This window comes from Diadema setosum, chromosome 14 (assembly GCF_964275005.1).
Source record: "Diadema setosum chromosome 14, eeDiaSeto1, whole genome shotgun sequence".
Taxonomy (NCBI): domain Eukaryota; kingdom Metazoa; phylum Echinodermata; class Echinoidea; order Diadematoida; family Diadematidae; genus Diadema; species Diadema setosum.
In genome coordinates this window covers 13,731,367-13,751,455 of record NC_092698.1, presented here as the reverse complement: position 1 = coordinate 13,751,455, position 20,089 = coordinate 13,731,367, and the positions used below count along the sequence as shown (strand labels likewise).

The 20,089-nt window shown below is 37.5% G+C and overlaps 1 pseudogene; it reads right to left on the bottom strand.

Annotated features, from left to right (window-relative positions):
- Nucleotides 1-1,488: 1,488 nt before the first annotated feature.
- The window catches only part of LOC140238129 (ETS translocation variant 1-like), a 76,932-nt pseudogene continuing 58,331 nt past the window's right edge, over nt 1,489-20,089 (bottom strand).

Here is a 20,089-nt window from a genome sequence, read left to right as displayed (position 1 = left end):
AGGAAAAAAAGTAACAATATCAGATCCAAAGCAATGTCAACAGTATAAGAAGAAGCATAAATCATGATACAGTATCTCTGCTCAGCGCTTCACAGAATTCGATGTTGACTCAGTGAAAGAATACCAAACTATTGTGATATCAGCATAAGACTGTTAGTATCAGTGACAATCTTGGTACATCTCCTACTGATCGACATTTGTATTTTACATAGTCACTATACTAGTATATCAACACACACCTCACAAAGAGACGCTGACAGACTGCATCACACAGAATAAAAAAAAGTCAAAAATCTTGAGAACAGATATTAAGATATTTAGAGTATACTGTATATAGTATATGTACAATTGTAAGTTGCTATCAGTTTGAAATATACTTTGTTCATTAAAAAAATACAAAAGTACTTATCTGATTATTTCTCTGTCTACTTGTTGGTACTATATTCATGTACTGGTAAAAATATGAGATCCATGTACTGTATTCATTTCACCTTTTTTTTTCTTAAAAGTTTTTACTTTTGATGTACTGATATTCTCTCTGAAAGTGACTCTGACATGTACATGTATGTCCATACAAACAAGTTCATGTACAGCATTTTGAGCACTGCTCAAGTTCCATCACATTGATAAAGGAAAATGAGGCCATACTGTGATAAAGAAAAACAACTTGACAAATAAACAAACATATTACTGAAGTGTTCTTGAGAACAGTGTCAAGAGTACACTGTCCGAGAGGAACTCAGTGAACTATAACTAAAAAAAAAATATGCTTCACATCCTGTGAAAATCAATCATATTTCATCTACAGCCAAACTTGTCTTCCCACCTATGAAGACTAGCAAGGACTACCCATTTTGAAATCCTGACTATCCTATCAACAAGTCTGACCTCAACTCAAAGTTGATATAATCCTCTTTGGTGCAAAACATATTTTGTACAATTGCAGACTGGGGAAAAAAACAAATCATCACATTGATTTTCAGTGGAATACACCATGTCCCTCTTGCAGCCTTTTATTTTCCACTTGTTTGTTTTTGTCATTGTTTTTCTTTACTCTCAAATAAAAACAGAAGATTGAAATTTCAATCATTGATGCTGCAAAATGTGATTAAATTTTCTTTGATACCTTATGACTCCTAAGAGACTTTCCATGAATGATATCAGCAAATTTTACATATCTAATCATACTTTTTAACAGGATCAGTGCTAGCAAAATTCATTTCAATCGACTTGTTGAAACATATGTACAGGCCTATCTCCTTCCAAAAATGTTGTTTCCTCCTCGGGATTAATCTAGACCAGAAATGGATTTCCTCCCGTCAAATGACAATGATGTACGCCATGAAGTTGTGACAGAAATCCCATATTGTGTTTGTTATATCCATAACCAGTAACAACAGTGCAACAACCATGACTAAAAAAAAAAAAAAAAAAAAGAAAAGATCCCTTTGCCCACTAGCATTAGATAAATCCTCAGCATAAAGCGACTGTGAGCTGACGTAGAAGTGGGTACATTGCTACTTGCATTCTTCCAGATGAAAACTTTTCTTGCTTTGCAGATGGACCAATAAAGTTTAGAGCCACAACGATTCCAGTGATTCCTACTTTGTGGGAAGTGATGAGGGGAAAATGGTTTAAGGAGAGAAAGACAGGCAGCAGAGGATGGAGCTAGAGGGATGGAGATTCACAGTGCATGCCTTTTGTCGAAAATCTTGGGATCACGACTCTTCCCTGCAGTGCCCCCCATCAGTACACATGTCCCTCTGCGAAGGGCTTGTTGATGCACGGGTTGCTCTGGCTGAGGTCAGGAACGAAGAGGTCGCAATTTTCGCTGGCACTTGACCGGCTGCGGGGTTGTGGAGGGCGGGCCATCACACAGTTCTCCTCCTTGGCCGGTGGCATCTGAGAAAGCACAGAAAGGTGTCCAAATTCTTATTTCTACTTACGTTAGTGAGGGAGATGACATAAAATTGAAAGACGACACAAGTTTCTGACACAAAATTCAAGACATAACTTTAACAAAGTATGACATCCTAACATTTTTTTTTCCTTGCCACCAAGATATCCACAAATCAGCATAATTTGGGGGTAAATTTGACGTAATTTGACAGTTCACTCATGTTGGTTTGTCTAGGAGAAAGAGAGAGAGAAAAATCTTATCTATCAGTGAAAATGTTAACGAATGGATCTGAAACTCATTACTAGAGTTTAAAATTTCCATAATTTGTTATGATAATACGGTGCCATTTTAAAAGAAATTGAGTACAGTACTGCTGCAATCCTATCAGTGCAGTCAAAAGCTCAGTTCCCACAAAGTACACATCACGACAATAGACACATGAACTAGTTTCCTTCCAGAGTGTAATTTCCTTTAATTTTTCTCATGCTATCACTTTAAAATGGCTACCACAGCATCTCGTTAGAGTGCTTCTGGGAAATTCAAATTAGAGGTGCTGCAAGTCTCTCGAGGTGCCTTCATTTAAAGGGGAAAAAACCCTAATACAAGAGGCACAATGCATAATGGGAAATGAGTATCACCAAGCATTCACACTATTCATTTCCTCCTTTCTGTTTATTTTCTTTTTTTACCCATTGACTTAGCACATCATGTAGCTGGACCATTTATCAACCCATTCCTGATTACAAGCAATTCTTTTGCTTGCTAGGGGGACATGATTTATCACAACATCTCACTGCTAGAGAACGAAACTTCCTTGAGGTGCATGTAATTCATTGACTAGCACGTTGTGAGGACTGCGGCCTGATTACTTGGCCTGTTTGCAGGACAGACCATAGATGAGTCAGGCATGGTCAAAGCAAGGTCTGCAGGATTTATTCTCTGTCTTTATAGATTTTTTGATCGCGGTATTCCTTATTGAATATTCACGAGGAGTCCTAATAACACGAATATCTTCCCGGTCATGTCTGGTGTTCTTGAATGACGAAAGAGGATGAGAAGGAGGAGAGAAAAGTGGCAATATCCTGCCTTTCAGATTATCAGTCAATGTCTCAAACTGGTGCACTGTCAGGTGGCACAGATATTAGCACATATGCCAGTGTCGGAACTAGAGTATACTTGTTTCTTTATCAATTATAATCACAGTTTCACAAAAGGCTGCATATGTGTCTGTATGCATGTATGAATGTCCATCTATTTCTCATATCTATCTACATAGTTGTATATACATACATATATTAGCAATTATTATTGATTATACTGAAAAAGACCAATCTAAGCAAATGGTTGAAGAATGAACAGGGGAATTTCATTTGGTCAGTACCAAATGAAACAGTGCAATGGATAATAACATCATACATACTTAACAATGATAATGGAGAAATTAAAACATTTAGTGCCATGTTTCATAAGCCTTGGTTGTACTTTTACTGTGCATTCATAATTCCATGAGACATGGAAGACATTAGGAAGGGGGGGGGTTGGAGCACAACATGACACTGTTTGGATTGCAATCATAATAATTAAGGTCACTAAACCTCTGTCAGATTGACAGTGGGCTTGGATTTCATAAATAGTCAACCTCACTTTTAATAATATGGGGTTCCTTGCACCCTCCCTGCACAAGCCAGCAACTAGCCCATGGTGGCAGGCCAATGCCACATTAAATATGCAGGAGTACAACTTTGCATGCAAGTGGTTGTACTTTTCCATGATTCCCTAGAATCGCCAGTTATAAAACTGATGGTAGATAGAACAAATTGATACTTATTCAGCAGTCATTCTATCACCAAATCATACTACCCTGCATTTCGAAGATAAAATTGATGTGAGGTTGTTTTGAAGATTGTATAATGACTTATACATGAAGACTGAACAGGGCAAGTTGAGATGATTCTATAACCCTCACAAAAATGAAGTTACCTTTAATTGCCCTTCTGAGTACAGTATGTTTAAATCCCCCAGTACACTTTCCAATAATCAATAATTGTCTAACTTCTTTTCTCCATGCCTACCAAACTAATGGTAGGAAAGTCTGCCATCAGATAAACACAGTTTAAAGAAGACTGATTTGGAAGCTTTGATGCAGCCATATATGGACAAACAAGATCAGGCATTCAAACACAGCAGAACAAGCTAGGTTTAAGTCACATTCATGGTAATATGCTTGACTGGAACCACTAGAGTTTAGAATTTCCAAAATTCTTGGACTTTCAAACAGGGTGGTTGTTGAGATATCACAAGAGTGAATTTATTATTTTTTTTCTTATTTTCACATTTCTCATCTGTCAGCCAGTTAACCCTATATCTCAGTTTTCAGTACTTGATATATGTGACTGTATCAGAGCAAGGAGGTTCAAGAGAATGGAGTCACAACTGTCTCATTAACTTTGCTAGATGTTCGATGCCGCCACTCAAAAATATTTGAAGCATGTGCCAAACAGGATCTGCCACGCAGATAGGAAGACAGTAGACTCGTGTCTCATTGCATAATCACCAGCCACTTTCAAAGGAAGATATTTCTTTGTGATGGTAATTACTTTTCGCTATCCCGTCGTATAAAAGGTAGGTTGTACTGACACGAGGACGCGCGAATAGAAATTGGGCAAAAAATACTGAAATAAAGATGAAAATTACTCAACTGGGCATACCCGGGCACTAATCTGACATGTCTATCAATAAAGAATTTTACTTGAAGATTATTCCATATTAGTTTCATTTGTAGAAATTAAGGGGAAAAGTGATAAAACCAGCTTTCAAGGATGGTACAGTTTTAAACATTTTCACATGATACAGCTCTGATTTACACTTTTGCACAACTTTCTGGACAAGATTGACTTTTGTTTGACATGCTTTATCATTAAGTGAAATTTCATTTCATTTAATAAATAAATAAGTGAAATATGGCCAACATTATAATAATGTTAAAAATGAATCTTCAGATTGCTCAGCAAGACAGCGGCATCGAACATCGATCATCAAAGGCACAAGTGCACCTGTGGAATTCTTTTGTATATCAATAGAAATCTAACAACTGTTTGAGTAGTTACAGCCAGTTGGAACTCCAACTCTTAAACCTCCTTGATCAGAGTGACATGCTGGATATACCACAAGCAAGTGGAGACCAGGTGTGAAAAGCATCACAAACACAAATGATACACAGGAAGGCAGATAGAAGGGGAAAAAAAATGACTGAGCATTCTTTTGACCTACCTGTCTGAGCAGGGATCGCTGGTCATGTTGGGAGGGGGGTAGAGAGACCCTGAGGGGTGTGTGGATACCATCAGGGAAGGCCATGATAAAGAGCGCCTCCGGGTCACAGACGAACTTGTAGACGTAGCGCTCCCCGGCAACCTTCTGCATGATGCCCTTCTCGTAGTAGTAGCGCAGCGAGCGGGAGAGCTTGTCGTAGTTCATGGCGGGGCGGTTCTTCTGGATTCCCCAGCGTCTTGCAACCTGGAGCATTTCACACATGATTCGATGATTATCGAGAAATTCCTCCATGGGAAACCTAGCTCAGGCATACCAACATTCACTGCATCACAATCAGGAGGGAGATTACACAGAATTTCCATGGAGAATAAATTCTCGGATGTGTGTGCATAAAATGCATCTCAGTAGGCAATAATGATCCCAAAACCAAGGAGACCTAATTTACATTGATGTTAGGGTGTTAAACGACAAGTTAATTCTTCTTGGAGCCTTCTGAAGAATTAGTGAGACTCAGCTGATCTGCTATTTACACTTAGGCTGGCGTGATTAAAGGGATAATATCGTTTTGGTGAAAATGGGGCTTCAGGTTTCAAACTTTTTTGTGAGATAATGAGAAACCTCTTTGGAAATATTTGATAAAAATTGGTTTTGAAATGGCTGAGAAAGTCAAAATGAAGCGATCCAAATGTGAGGTGTGACTTACCTTTTATTAGGATTGCTTTATTTTACTTTGTTTTGTGGATATCTCAGCCATTTCAAAAACAATTTTTATCAAATAAACTTTGAATCCCTCTTAAAATCGTACACTATTTGATAATTCATAAGTGGTTTCTAATTGTCTCGCAAAAAGCAAAAAGCTGAATCCTCATCTCAACCAAATCTATAAAATAGCAGGGAACATTCATTACGAGTGCTTGATGAAAACAAAATTTAACTTTTCAAGAATCAAATATATGAACACGTTCATCTCAATAAAAAATTCAATCACATTAAAATCTAACATCACATAGTTAATTGCCAGAAGGCATTTCGCTATATCATGCTTCCTCTTTGCTTTCTTTTTCATGTATTCAAAAGGTTTAATAAAATTTTATCTCATGTGATTCAATATCCTGTCATAACTTCCTCCTTCCAGTGATGTAGTCCTAGAAAATTAACATCTTTCATTTTACTTTCTACACCATCATTTGGGGTTTCCTATATGGATCCCATTTAGCCAACTAACCTGTGAATGGGAAAGGAAACAAGGAAAAGTAGAAATTACGCGGTGCGTAATATATGTCCCCGCCGGAAGTAGCATTTAGTAGCAAAATGTACAATGTAGGTAAAAAGATCAAGGTCAAAGGTCAAAGAAGTCAAAGGTCAAAATTCTGTGTAAAAGTTTTGAAGCCCTCACCTAGTGCCATCACATAAAGCAAATGGAATCAAAATCGGGTTAGAAATGGCGAAGGAGTAGCATTTTGTAGCCAATGTACAATATAGGTCAAAAATCAAGGTCAAAGGTCAAAGAAGTCAAAGGTCAAAATTCTGTGTAGAAGTTTTGAAGCCCTCACCTAGTGCCATCATATAAAGCAAACGGAATCAAAATCGGGTTAGAAATGGCGAAGGAGTAGCATTTTGAAGCAAAATGTACAATATAGGTCAAAGGTCAAGGTCAAAGGTCACAACTGCAATTCTGTAAAGAAATTTCAAAGCTCCCATGTAGTGCTATCATATAAAGCAAACAGAATCAAAATCGGGTTAAAAATGGCGAAGGAGTAGCATTTTGAACATTTTGATCACACACGGACGCACAGACAGACGGACAGACAGACGGACAGACGGACACACACACGTACGGAGCCCGTTTCATAGTCCCCTGCTCGAACTCGTTCGGCGGGGACAATAAAGAAGATATTATAGATACCTCTTCTGGCTCAATGAGCTTAAATTCAAGGCCCCGCCCAGTCCAGGCGATGAAGTGGGCATTGGACGGGTCCTCCAAAAGTGTCACAAGGAACTGCCACAGCTGCAGGGAGCCACGCCGGTGGTAGAGCGGACCTTCACGCACAACCTCATGACGTCCCTCACCTGCTGAAGAGGGAGATTTTTAAAAATGAGGATTGAAGCAAGAATGCATTGGCAGAGAGGGCAAAGTGACATCATGGGTGTGAAAGTGAGAGGCTATATCATCCCTTTCATGTTCATGTGGACAACATTCCTTGCGATGTGGACCTTTGTTCAGAGAGGGAAGCAGAAAAGTTCTTCTTTTTTTTCACAAAGAAATTTTATTCACTTAAACATTCAGGTATGGTACAAAAATAAATGTCACATATAATACATAAAGACAAATAATACAAAATTGACAAGCAAATACAAAACGTCTAAATAACATAAATACAACTCCAATTAATATAAGATATAAAACCTTTAGTTTTTTTTTCAGACATGTATTTGTCTTTCTTCACTTGCTTATATAATGGACAAAATTTGCTACACTACAATGATTCCTTTTTATTTCTTACAAAAAATATAAAGTATTTTGCATAAATGTTTTAACACTTTGGGATTTCTGTAGAACCAGGTATAAAAGCACTTCTGGCAATTTGTGTTTGAGCAGCAAAGTTCATGCTCTCGTATGATTTTTAGACAAAATGATTATGCATATAATTACGAAGATGAACCTCCAGAGTATGGTAATAGAGAATGACATGAAACACACATGCCTGCTTGCACACATTTGCTACCCATGAGAGAACACATTACACACAAACACAAGGGCAGTTTATTGATTTTGGAGAAGGATGGTCAATGGCATTCTAGGCACTGAGAGACTAATCAAGCATACTTTGTACAGCATCAATAACCTAATAACCTATCATCACAACACAACATGGTAATCATGATGCCTTGTTGGAGTTGCTCACATTGTTTGATAATGAGCAGGCATTCACACAGCTACATGTTTTTGTCTGATCCTACATGTGCATTTTTCATTTATTCTTGTTTTTCTTTTTCCCCCATTTCATTTCATTTCATTAACCTTTTACCACTTGACTTGCTTTCTAAGATGATATTTTACACTATACTCCCTCTGCACTGCCATTTCATAATGCCACTGAAATTACATGTAGCAAGGCTTAGTGATGGCCCTGACAGATAATGACTCGCATTCACTGACTATTCTAAACAAATCTCCTTCATATCTACCATCAGTCCACTCTGGTGTGCTCATATCTTTCCAACAGCTCTCTTCTTTTGTTTCTCATATTGCTGTCAGCCACAATGCATGCACAAGAGTTTTAAGATGTTGTTTAAAAGGAAACAACCAAGGCAATAGCAGAAGCCTAATCCTGTAAGTAATATTCATAATGCATAATAATACTCACAGTATCACTGTGAGGACATGTTCTTAATAATCAGCTATAAGTTTCATTATTAAAATGTATTCATTATTCATTGGCATCCCTACTCACTGTGCACTTCAGGTCCTTTTTCAGGGACACTGGCATCATCGTAAAATGGTCTGGAATGGTCCCCCTGAACTACTGCAATACAAAGAGAAGAAACAAAAGAGAAAGATACACCTGTTAACTATACTTTCATTGACACAAAAAAATATTAAAGCCCAGAATACTTGGGACTAGTCTTAAACGGGTTGAGCAATGAACATAATTAATTCATTCTCATTCACACTCTTTCACATGGATGGAGAGATGAATTACTATTTTGATTGATTACATCTGATCCACTCTAGTTTAAAGTCTTCATAACACTTAAAGAGAAAATGATTTTAATTCTTGTACAATCATGTTTGAAACACCCCATGTGACATACAAGACAGATCTGCGATTCATACATGGGTAGTTGAAGCCGAACAAGTCCACTACCTGATCTCCTACACAAAATAGTTCACCATTCACCTGCGAGCACAAACGATACTCATAGCCAACAAATGGAAGCAGCGTGTCCAGCACCGCTGACTGTCCACTTAATACATAAAGTCAAGAGAGACGTTGCATTCAATCAAGAAAAAAAAATCCTTAAAAAAAGATTCATATGCCAGCTCAGGAAGACCATTTACTTGGTAAGACGCAAACAGATGAATGACATCTAGAATGGAAACAGACCAGTTGTGACAAGAGCCATACAGGTAACACTGTCACAGTTGATCCATGGCCCAGAAATTTCATCCTGCTGACCTTTTCAGACAATTACTGTTTTCAGATGCAATCCACATAACAATTTACATGACCAGTCTTTGTCTTGGAAGGAGGAGGAGGAGGAGGAGGGGGGGGGGGGGGGAGAGGAAGGAGGGGGAGTTGAAAGAGACAGGAAAAGACAGGAGAGGGAAAGAAGAAACAAAGATTAATAAAATAAGACTAGTAAAATAATATAATCAGGACATTAGAGAGAGGAAGAAGAAGAGAAAAAGAGCAAAGAGGGGTGTCAGCTTAAAACATGAAAATGCATTATTTAGACATTAACACAAACAGGAGTACATAGATAATACAGTCAGCAATATACATTGCAGATTATGTCCCAAGGATGAAAGAGAGAGAAGAGAAAGATAGATTGATATATAAACAGATAGATAGACAGATGTAGTACTAATAGATAAAGGAAGTGAAAGAGAGACAAAAAAAAAGAAAGGAAAAGAGAAAAAATAGACAAAAAAGGATGAAAAGGGAGAAAAGAAGCAGAATGGAGAATAATCCCTTGAGGGAGATTAGGCTGATGAAAAAAAAAAAGAAAAAAAAAAAGGTGGAGGATAGGATAAGAAAGAGTGGTACTGAATTAGACACTTTTCTCTTTCAGCATTGACGAGTGTTGACTAGAAAACTAAAGGGAACCCTACAATATGTTCTTGAGAAGAAGGAGTAAATTCAAACAGACCATACATTATAGGTCATATCAAGAAAACTACAAAATATTGATATTTAACAAGTCTTCATCCAACAGTGATATCATTGACAGTCGCATCTATGCAAATCAGGCAGTAATGATGTAATCGCCTCACAGCCTGCTGCTCCTTGGTTTGCAGTATAAACACCTCTTTTTAACAAGGTCATCTTTGCTGTAATAATCACTACAACTGTAAAACAATGTGATGAGTAGAATACACTATATTCTACTCTTCTTGAGCTCTTACCTGTGAGGGATAATTCAATTAGGAGTTGTGTACAAGCAAAAGGGAGATGACTCCATCAACCCCGTCTTCAATTTGCATAATTGACCGTGATTGCCACCTCTAATTGGGGAAATCATAAACTATTCCAATACTTCCTTGTTTGGGATACATTTTTTTTTTTTTTTTTTTTTTTTTTTTTTTTGGGGGGGGGGGGCAAAACTTTGAAAGTTCTGCTTGTTTGATTTACAAACTATGTTTACTGCAAGGCATTAACAAATTGCTCAAGATATTTGAACTTTGTTCAATCCAGTCTGTTCAGCCATGGTATGGACTGTGACTTAAGCTTTGACTAAAGGAGCAAAATAAGCATAAAGAATACATAAGAAGCAGAACGAGGGGGGGGGGGGGGAGGGGGGAGGAAGAAGAAAGAGAAATGGAGAGATAAAGAGAGTGAGAGAGAGAAATACACAAGTTTGAAGGTTTGAAGAGAAGAGAACCATATATGTGATGTTCCTTCAGTGTCTTTATGAAATAAACAGAATATGAAAAGGAGAGATTTCAAACAAATCTATTCAGGCAGAGAGGCAGTATGGGAGAGAGTGGCTGACAGATCTACAGAAAAGCCTGCATAATAGTAGATATACAGTCATATCTATCTCTGTTTACTCTTGATCTATGAAAATGTCATCCTGCAGGGGATGAAAGGAAATAACCCTGCCAGCAGCTTCTGGCAACATTTACGTCAAGGGCATCCAACGAAAAGCATGAATAAGATTGCCTGATACAATAATCCTTGTCATTCACTGCTCTCCTTTCATCCGCCATAATGCTGATCATGAAATTCAAATGAAGTATCGTGATGTTGACATTTTGCAGAATGTGAAACAATCCCTTTCCATGCATTTGTGTGGTGATTTGGAAATCTTTCTCCAGAAATGTAGAAAAGCAATAAAATGTCTTTTTTTTTTTTTTGGGCATGGCATTAAGGAAAACTGTAGCAGGGAATAACACAAAATAAACTGATTGCTGAATTCAGATGTACATACTTTTTTCCTTTACAAGGCAGTTAAATTCTTGCTGAAAATATTGCACATGACAATGTTGAGAATTGTTTACAAAAAAAAAAAAAAAACCAAAAACTGATGGTACAACACAATTATTCATTCTAACGGTATAAATACCAATTTATGCTGGTGGCATAAACTTTGATCTTTTATAAAGAACTTACATGTATCACACTACTTGCACTTTGGCAACACAGATGTAGTAGAAGTGAGTTGTTAAAGTGATATACCATTGAAAATAGTAGTAGTAGTAGTGGTAGTAGAAGTAGTAGTAGTAGTAGTAGTAGTAGTAGTAGTAGTAGTAGTAGTAGTAGTAGTAGTAGTAGTAGTAGTAGTAGTAGCAGTAGTAGTAGTAGTAGTAGTAGTAGTAGTAGTAGTAGTAGTAGTAGTAGTAGTAGTAGTAGTAGTAGTAGTAGTAGTAGTAGTAGTAGTAGTAGTAGTAGTAGTAGTAGTAGTAGTAGTAGTAGTAGTAGTAGTAGTAGTAGTAGTAGTAGTAGTAGTAGTAGTAGTAGTAGTAGTAGTAGTAGTAGTAGTAGTAGTAGTAGTAGTAGTAGTAGTAGTAGTAGTAGTAGTAGTAGTAGTAGTAGTGGTAGTAGTAGTAGTAGTAGTAGTAGTAGTAGTAGTAGTAGTAGTAGTAGTAGTAGTAATAGTAGTGGTAGTAGTAGTAGTAGTAGTAGTGGTAGTAGTAGTAGTAGTAGTAGTAGAAGTAGAAGTAGTAGTAGTAGTAGTAGTAGTAGTAGTAGTAGTAGTAGTAGTAGTAATAGTAGTAGTAGTAGTAGTAGAAGTAGTAGTAGTAGTAGTAGTAGGAGGAGCAGCAGCAGCAGTAATCATGGAAATAGTAATAATAAATGTAGTAGTAGTAGCAGAAGATTTTAATAAAGAGGAATGATGACATATTCCGCATCATAGGATGATAATTCCGACAATAAGACTGATCATGGCATTAAAAAAAAATGATTGCCAAACTTATTGCCACGATTGCCATGGTGGCAGCTGCACAACAGCCAATCAGCTATGAGTACTTTCAATGATACATATATATGTAAATTCTTTGGTCTTGTCTCTGCAGCTACTGAAAGTTGCAGTAACTGCCATAAGGTTTATGAAATGTGTCTCTGGTAATACCAGGAGCATATAAAAAGAAAACGTAATGACAATACCTAAAAATCAAAGTTTTTCAAAGGGTGTCATCTGAAAAGGGTGGTGGGAAGAGGTGGACAAGAGGCAATTGTACAAAGACACAATCAGGCACAATCTAAAAGTAAAAAAATACCACAATTTGTTATCACAATACCCATTCATACTCATCAAAATATCCAGACGCACGCAAACTACAAAGCGTTGACATTTTCCGAGCTAACGTCATCCTGAATTTCTTGACCTCAAAACAGAGTGTTTGATCGTGTTGTTGCACATTACCCATGACTAGTTTGGTAGAAAAAGATCAAAATTACTGGACTGATGGTGACATTTCAGATTTTTGACCTCCACATCATACTTTGCCTCACGTCTTCAGAGGAGCTCACTGTCTATAGAAGTCCACTTGAATAACTTCACATACAAACATCCATCAATCATATATTGACTTATAATATATGCAATAAATGACAGCATGTGGTTGGATGCAGAAGAATAATTCCTCTTGTTAAAAAAGCATTAAGAAAAAAAAAAAGCATCTTACCTTTCTCGATGGACAAGTTGCGTAGAAGCACTAAGACACATTCGAAAAGAAAAGTTGTTGATTTTTGTTTTTGTTTTGTTTTGTTTCTTGTTTTTCTTACCTTCTTCTTTTAAAGGATGTGGAAACATCTCCGGCCTTGGAAAGCTACTGTTGCAGGACCTGGGAACCTCTACAAAAGAAGTGACAGGTAAAATAATTCACTTTTATTAAATATCTCATGCTTATACATTGTATGAATGTGACTTCACTCATCAACCCCTACATGACAGTTTGCACAGTGGTACACCTTTACAGGCTAATATGGGCACAACCTCACAGATAACACAATCGATTTCTACAGTTGCTTTTGACTTCAAAATTTCTCGTTGGACTAAATATAATATATAAAGTGACTCATGAGCATCCCAATTAACATTGTGCAAAAAATATGAAGCAAGCATAGGCTTCAGTTTTGGTTCTTTTGGAGGTTTTCAATTAGATTTAGTAATTATAAAAGGAATTGAAACTTATGCCATTGGAAAACTGAAACAAACTATTACACTTGAACAACAGAGGGTTCATACATGAAAGAGAAGTTTGACTCTACTGTATGAAACAATGAATGATAGATATTATGACACAACACTAAACCACACACACACACATACATACGCACACACAAATGTGTTTTCTGGTACATAAGTAAAGAAAGGTATAAACTGTACCACACTCTAGTCTCACTTGCCTATGCCCCTTATTTCATTTTGTTTTGTTTTGAGTACTATAGTATTTTGCTGTAATTCTTTTCCCTTGCAGAAAATTATTTCCTAGTTCTTGCCATCATATTGTAGTGTCATACACTTGTACAATGTTGTCACTTTACTGAGACATGGTACAAACAGACCTAAGCTATAAACAGCTTTAGCTTTATACCCATATTGCCCTCTATGAATGATGTTGCAGAGGCAACCAAACCAATAATACCATCTCTCATATGCAGGCATCATGACAGCATTTACCAATTGCAAACCACTGTCATCAGCTAAGCTGTTCAGCCATCTATATCTTCAGGGATAAGGTTGATTTTCAACCATTTTCCTTTCTTGCTGTTGCTACTATTGTCCTCATAGTTGTTGATGCTGTTATAGATGGCTGTTGGTGATGTCAATGTCTAAATTGGACTCAAACCTACATGACTGGCTCTAGGCAAGTTTCTTTCACCCTTTGGCAATGATCAGCCTCCACAGAGGCAGAGCACGTTTTACTCTAAGACACCATGGGTTTCTGAAGAAGCCAAGTTATCCTTCTGCTTCTCTGGCTTGCATCACATTGTTTTAAAATGACCCATACACTTATACAATTTAAACAGACAACTACCATACTTCATCAGGCCCGCATTCACTCAAATGAAGTAGCTAACTAGGTGACGTTTAATCAGAGTGAGCTTTACTAGTTCCCATACTGACCTGAGGACATCAGCCGGTGTCTGGGAACAACATGCTGACCAGAACAGGTCATCCCACAGGGTTACCATAATTAAGCGTAGGGCCTAAATATTTCCAAGATTCTCAATTTACAATTCATCTATCAACTAGCACTGTGAACCAGTCCATACAGTCCTACTGTAAAAAAAAAACACACACACACACACACACACACACACACAAAGACACACAAGTACATCCTCAAACATAATACGGCAATAATATTGCGAAATGTTTTTTGAGCAAATGCAACCTTACGTAAAAGCAACAAGAAAAACTATAGGAAACCTACAAAAACTATAAAGACAGTACTCTCATTATCATCATCAAGCAACACATGCTCCATTCTGCTCTTAGTCGTACTTAACTGCATGCCTACACAGATTTTTTTTCTGTAAATATTCCATGTAAATCTTATCTATACATCTTCCACCCCCCCCCCCCCCCCACAACCTGTATGTGTCTGGTCACCTCTTATAATGTTAAAACAATCAATTTCACCAAAGACATACTGTTAAAATGCATCACAATGATGGTACATTTGTCTCCAATACCTCTTAAAGTTCAATGACTTGAATGCATGTATGGCAGATAAAAAGAAATGGAGCATATTGCCTTGATATCCTCCTCTCCTTATCAGTATTGTCAAGGGAGAGTATAGGATGAGAAATATCCTCATCTTACTGTGACAAGTCAAAATTTGGTTTCCTGACAGCTAAATCCTGTTCCTTTTTAGCGGTTGGAGAGGGTCAGTAATTCTCATAAATCAAGATCACTGTTTTATCAGGTTCCCCCCCCCCCTTTCTTTTTGGTGATACATGGAAACTAAACACATCGGCTCATTCATCATACAGCCTTGGATGTCCACGGAGCTGTGCTGGCACATTAAAATTGCAGTATAAAACCCCGAGGTCAAGACAGCAGGACTAAAGTACCCAGAAACATTGACTCATTTGTATTCAAACAGGCACAGGTGTGCACCTGCACAATATGTGTGTGCATATATGTGTATGCATGCTTGTGTATTGTTTGTGTGTGTGCTTGTGTGTGTGTGTGTGTGTGTGCATATATGCTTCGTTTCAATATTGTAGCTTAATGAAATCTTCTTGGAGGGATGCATTCACGTAAGTGTATGCAGTTTACTTTGGCCTGATATCACTTCATGAAGATTTAGATTGAAGAGTGGGGAAGGGAGAAGTATAAGGAGAGATTGATTAGATAGATAGATAGATAGATCTATAGATAGATAGAGTGATGGACAGATAGAGACAGAGAGAGAAAAAAAAGTGAGAGAGTTGTCTTACAAGATGGTTGCTAAACCAGAGTAAAGGGCAAAAATATAACCATGTACTATTGCGTACTTTGCCAATTATATGCATGCAATCTGAAGGTTGAGTAGTCTTACTGCTTCTACGTATTACTGCTCCCACTACAAGTAATATTACTAACACCAATACTATTATCCTTATCATACTAACTATTAGCAACAGCTCTTATCTAATTCATTATCAAATAATACATAACAGTATGATGATACAAATGTATACACAAATTTTCAAGATCTTAAGATTTTTTTAACCACAAGTTTCACAGTACAGATGTCATAATCTGATAGTCTTGCACATTATGTGATGTACAGCACACAATTTTTTATCTTTGCAACATATGAACAAAATTCTACAAAGTTGTCAGAAATGTCATATTTTCTGTTAAATCAAGCTGTTTTATTTAACTATTGTTTGTAATGCCCTGATGACGCTTAATTTTGTGGCCATTCCTTTTGAAATGAAGTTAGGTGATATTGTGGGGGTATTTTGAAGTGATCTCAGAAATCTTCCTTTCTTGTTTTCTCAGTTAAAAGTATTGCTTCATTAGATTAGGAACAGCAGGGTATTACTATTTCAAAGCAAATACATAGCAATGTTGGAATATTGTTCATCAGCTGCTCTGAAAGAAAAAAAAAATGATTAATTAGAGATTTTTTTTTTTAAGTCAGAGAAACTGATCATATGTTATCATCAATATAAGGATATCCACACCATGCATCATAATGGAAAGAAGTGTTTTATTTCAAAGACTTTTGGCCCTGATGAAATCAACATTTTTTTTCAAGCATTCTCTTTTTTTCTCTCTCTTTATATAACAGCAGTTTTGTGTGTCTCTCCTTCTTCTATACGTTGATTTTTGTCTTTTCTTGAAGCTAACATATCATTGTTCTCTGGCTCCATCAAGTGAATCTCTTTTCCTCATGTTACCAAACAATCTGTCTTCGAAGGAAACCTATTGAAATTGCTGGGATGTGAAATGAATTTTTACCTATAAAATCCTTTCACACACACATACACTCATAACAAAATACACACCAAAATGTATGTTAAAATTAGGATTTGATTTGCATGCAATACCTTTACGCTATTGTTGTTTTTGCTTCTATCAAATCATATGTGGTCGCCTCACGATGATATATAAATGTGTTCTTTACATTCAGGTAGACTAATAGTTAATCCTAAGGACATATATGAACATCACACAAGGCGAATAGAGAAGTCTACGTGTGCCAAGATTTTGCACTGATTGTTGAAGTTTAGTCCAATTGTATCTTTTAAATTTGAATGGCATAAGCTGATAATTCAATCAGAACAGCTTTTTCCATTCATTTATTTGAAAGATTGTTTAAACAAAGTTGTAATTAGTAAATCACAGCCAAACACTGACTAGTGCATATTCTGTGATATCAATATGACATCTGTACATCATTGCAATTTGAATATTCTCTCTTTTTTTTTCTATCGCCATTCTGCTGAACTCGTGTTCTGGGAAACTAATATTCATTTGCGCTACTTTGTAATATATCTCTGACTTCACAATGGAACTTTATTTTCACTCTTTCTGTGTATGCATTTAGCTGTATGACTTTGATATGTTTATAAATATCATTCAAAGCCCCATGGAAGACCAGTGCTTATTGGTGAATGGGCTACCTGACAAAAGATTAGAAAGAAATGAATTAATTTTAAAATAGGTAAAATAGATCAGAAATAAATTAATTAATTTTGAAAATGGATATAAATAGTCCATGTGATTATTTGTATGATCTTGCATGCCTCTACAAAGTTTTATATTGCCAACAATTATCAAAATCCAGAAATTACAATCTTGTACAATAATCTTGTGGAATTACTGGAAAATATTGTTAGTACCATTTATTTTTCTGTTAGCTCAAAACATGGAAATAGAATATAAGAGAGAGCCAGTCATACCTGCTTCATAGCCAAAGTCAGCTGGTTCCTGCTTCACAATGGCTTGGGGGAATCGGGCGTGGTCGAAGCGCTCCCCCATGTGGCCCCCTACATCCCTCTTGAAAGGGATGAAGAGGGGCTCTGAGTTTTGCCGCTGGAATGGGTGGGCCTCCCTCCCGCCCCCAAGGGATGGGCAGGCTGCCAAAGCAAGGTTCAGATGTCTGTCTGTGGAACCTGCTGTTTTGAGAAGAAAGACAAAGATGTTCTTTGTCACACTCAATTCACATCTCCATGTCTAATATCAATGTCAGTCAAAATTAGTCTTTTTTTAAAGCCTTCATAGTAAAGAGAATTGTTCTCAAGACTTTGTTTCAAGATACTAGTAAATCTGCAGTCTTGGTATCCTTGCAATGAAGCATGCAGATGTGATATGAAGACCTTAACACTAGCTTTTGATGGACAGGAAGACATTCTAAAAATATAAACATGAACAAATTTAAACAATATTACATTAACAATCATACAAATCACAGGTGTGAAATTACAATGTACCTTGATTTTGACTCTTCATAGGAAAACAATCCCAGATGAAGCAACAAAAAATTGCTACTTTGAATTGAAATCTTATATTTGCTGCACATTTGAACTTCAGGGTGCATATCTAAGGTGAAAAATCCACAAGACATTCTCCTGTAAATGACACAGCCCATTGCAATGAGTGCAGTGTTGGCAAAGACAATTTCATTATTACTGAAACTTTGGAACAATCAACCCTTTAACTTCATAACTTCAATTTATACATCATGTATGAGATAAAAACAGAAGTACTGCAAAAGAGGAAAATTTAATATTTTGACAGATGACAGAGTTTTAGTGTTTTACACTCCTTGGCAATTGTGGTGGGCAGCACATGTATATTCATGCAGGCATACAATATGAAAAGAGAACTATAATTGTGCTTAAAGAAATAGCTGCCAAGAAACACCCATTAATTGAATCAGATGTTCGCTACATAAAAAACTGTAGGGAGTTTGCATCACACAGAGCTTGCTTTCTGATAATGGCAGAGGCTGATTATTGTAAAGTCCAACTCAATTTACCTCTTTTCTAGGAAGAAGCCTGGGCCAGGACCCGGTCCATGGGCCCTGAAGTGGCCGGTGTTTGGGCTGAATCCACTGCTGGCACCATCGGCTCCTTGAAGGTGCCCATGGCACCCGGCTGGGAGCCACTGCCGGTGCTGCTGCTGCTGCTGTTACTGGTCGGCACGTCTCTCCTTTCTCCTCGCCACGGCACGCTCCCCGCTGCACATCGACACCGGAGGATGTTCCTGCTTGATGATGCGGTTCATGTTGAGGTCGATGGAGGGGGGCACCATTGCAGCAGGATGGAGGTCCAGGGGTGGGGCCCCATGGAGGGGCTGCCTGCCCCACCGTTAGAAGTGGCAGTGGTGCCGGTCTTGGAGCTACATGCTCCGGATCCGGCTGGTGAACTCTGTGGCGCTACGGCATCTGAGCTGTTACTGCCAAGAGGGCTGGGGTGACCCTCTGTGCAATTCAAGGAAAATACAACACTCAGATTTAATTGGATATTCACATTAGCTACAATCAACTGGTGATGCTTGAGTAAGACCTCCTCCCATTGTGTCACATTAATTTATATGACTCTCAAGGATCCATTGAAACAAGACAAAAAAAAAATCATAATTTCTAGTACAAATCAATATGAAGAAAAAAAAGTAAAAAAGTAACAACGAAGATGCCAGTGTATGAATTTGTACATGTTAAAAAAAGTTCAGGAAAGCCATATCTACATACATATAATGCTATTGGGACAATAATTGTCAGCTAAAAATTTCTAAAGATAACTAACTTCCTTAATGTAGCATTCTTGGGACTTTTTTCGCATGATGCCAATACTCTTTTGGGAAAATATGGCTCAACGAGATATAACTTCAACCATTCAAAGTATATACAAACATATATACACAAAAGGATATAAAATTCAAAAAAACAAACAAACAAACAAATGGGAAAAAAGAGTACACAAGTAAGTTTGTTAGGGTGCCCTAAAGCTTTAATAGAAATTGGCACAAAGCCCAGTGGTCCCACTTTACCTGTGCTGTTGGGAGATGGGGCTGGGATGGCTATGGAGAGCCCTTGGCTATTCAGTCCACCAAACGGTTGTCCACACCACCTGCTCACCGTACGCAAACTTCTGCTCGAACCGGTCAAAGTCGAAGTGACGGTGGCTGGTGCTCGCCGCCGCCGGTGACTTCATGTGGGCACATGGCTTGTGGTACCCAGGACTCCGCGGCTCTGGCTTGATCTTGATGCTCAGCGGCACTGCAATGAACAAACGATGA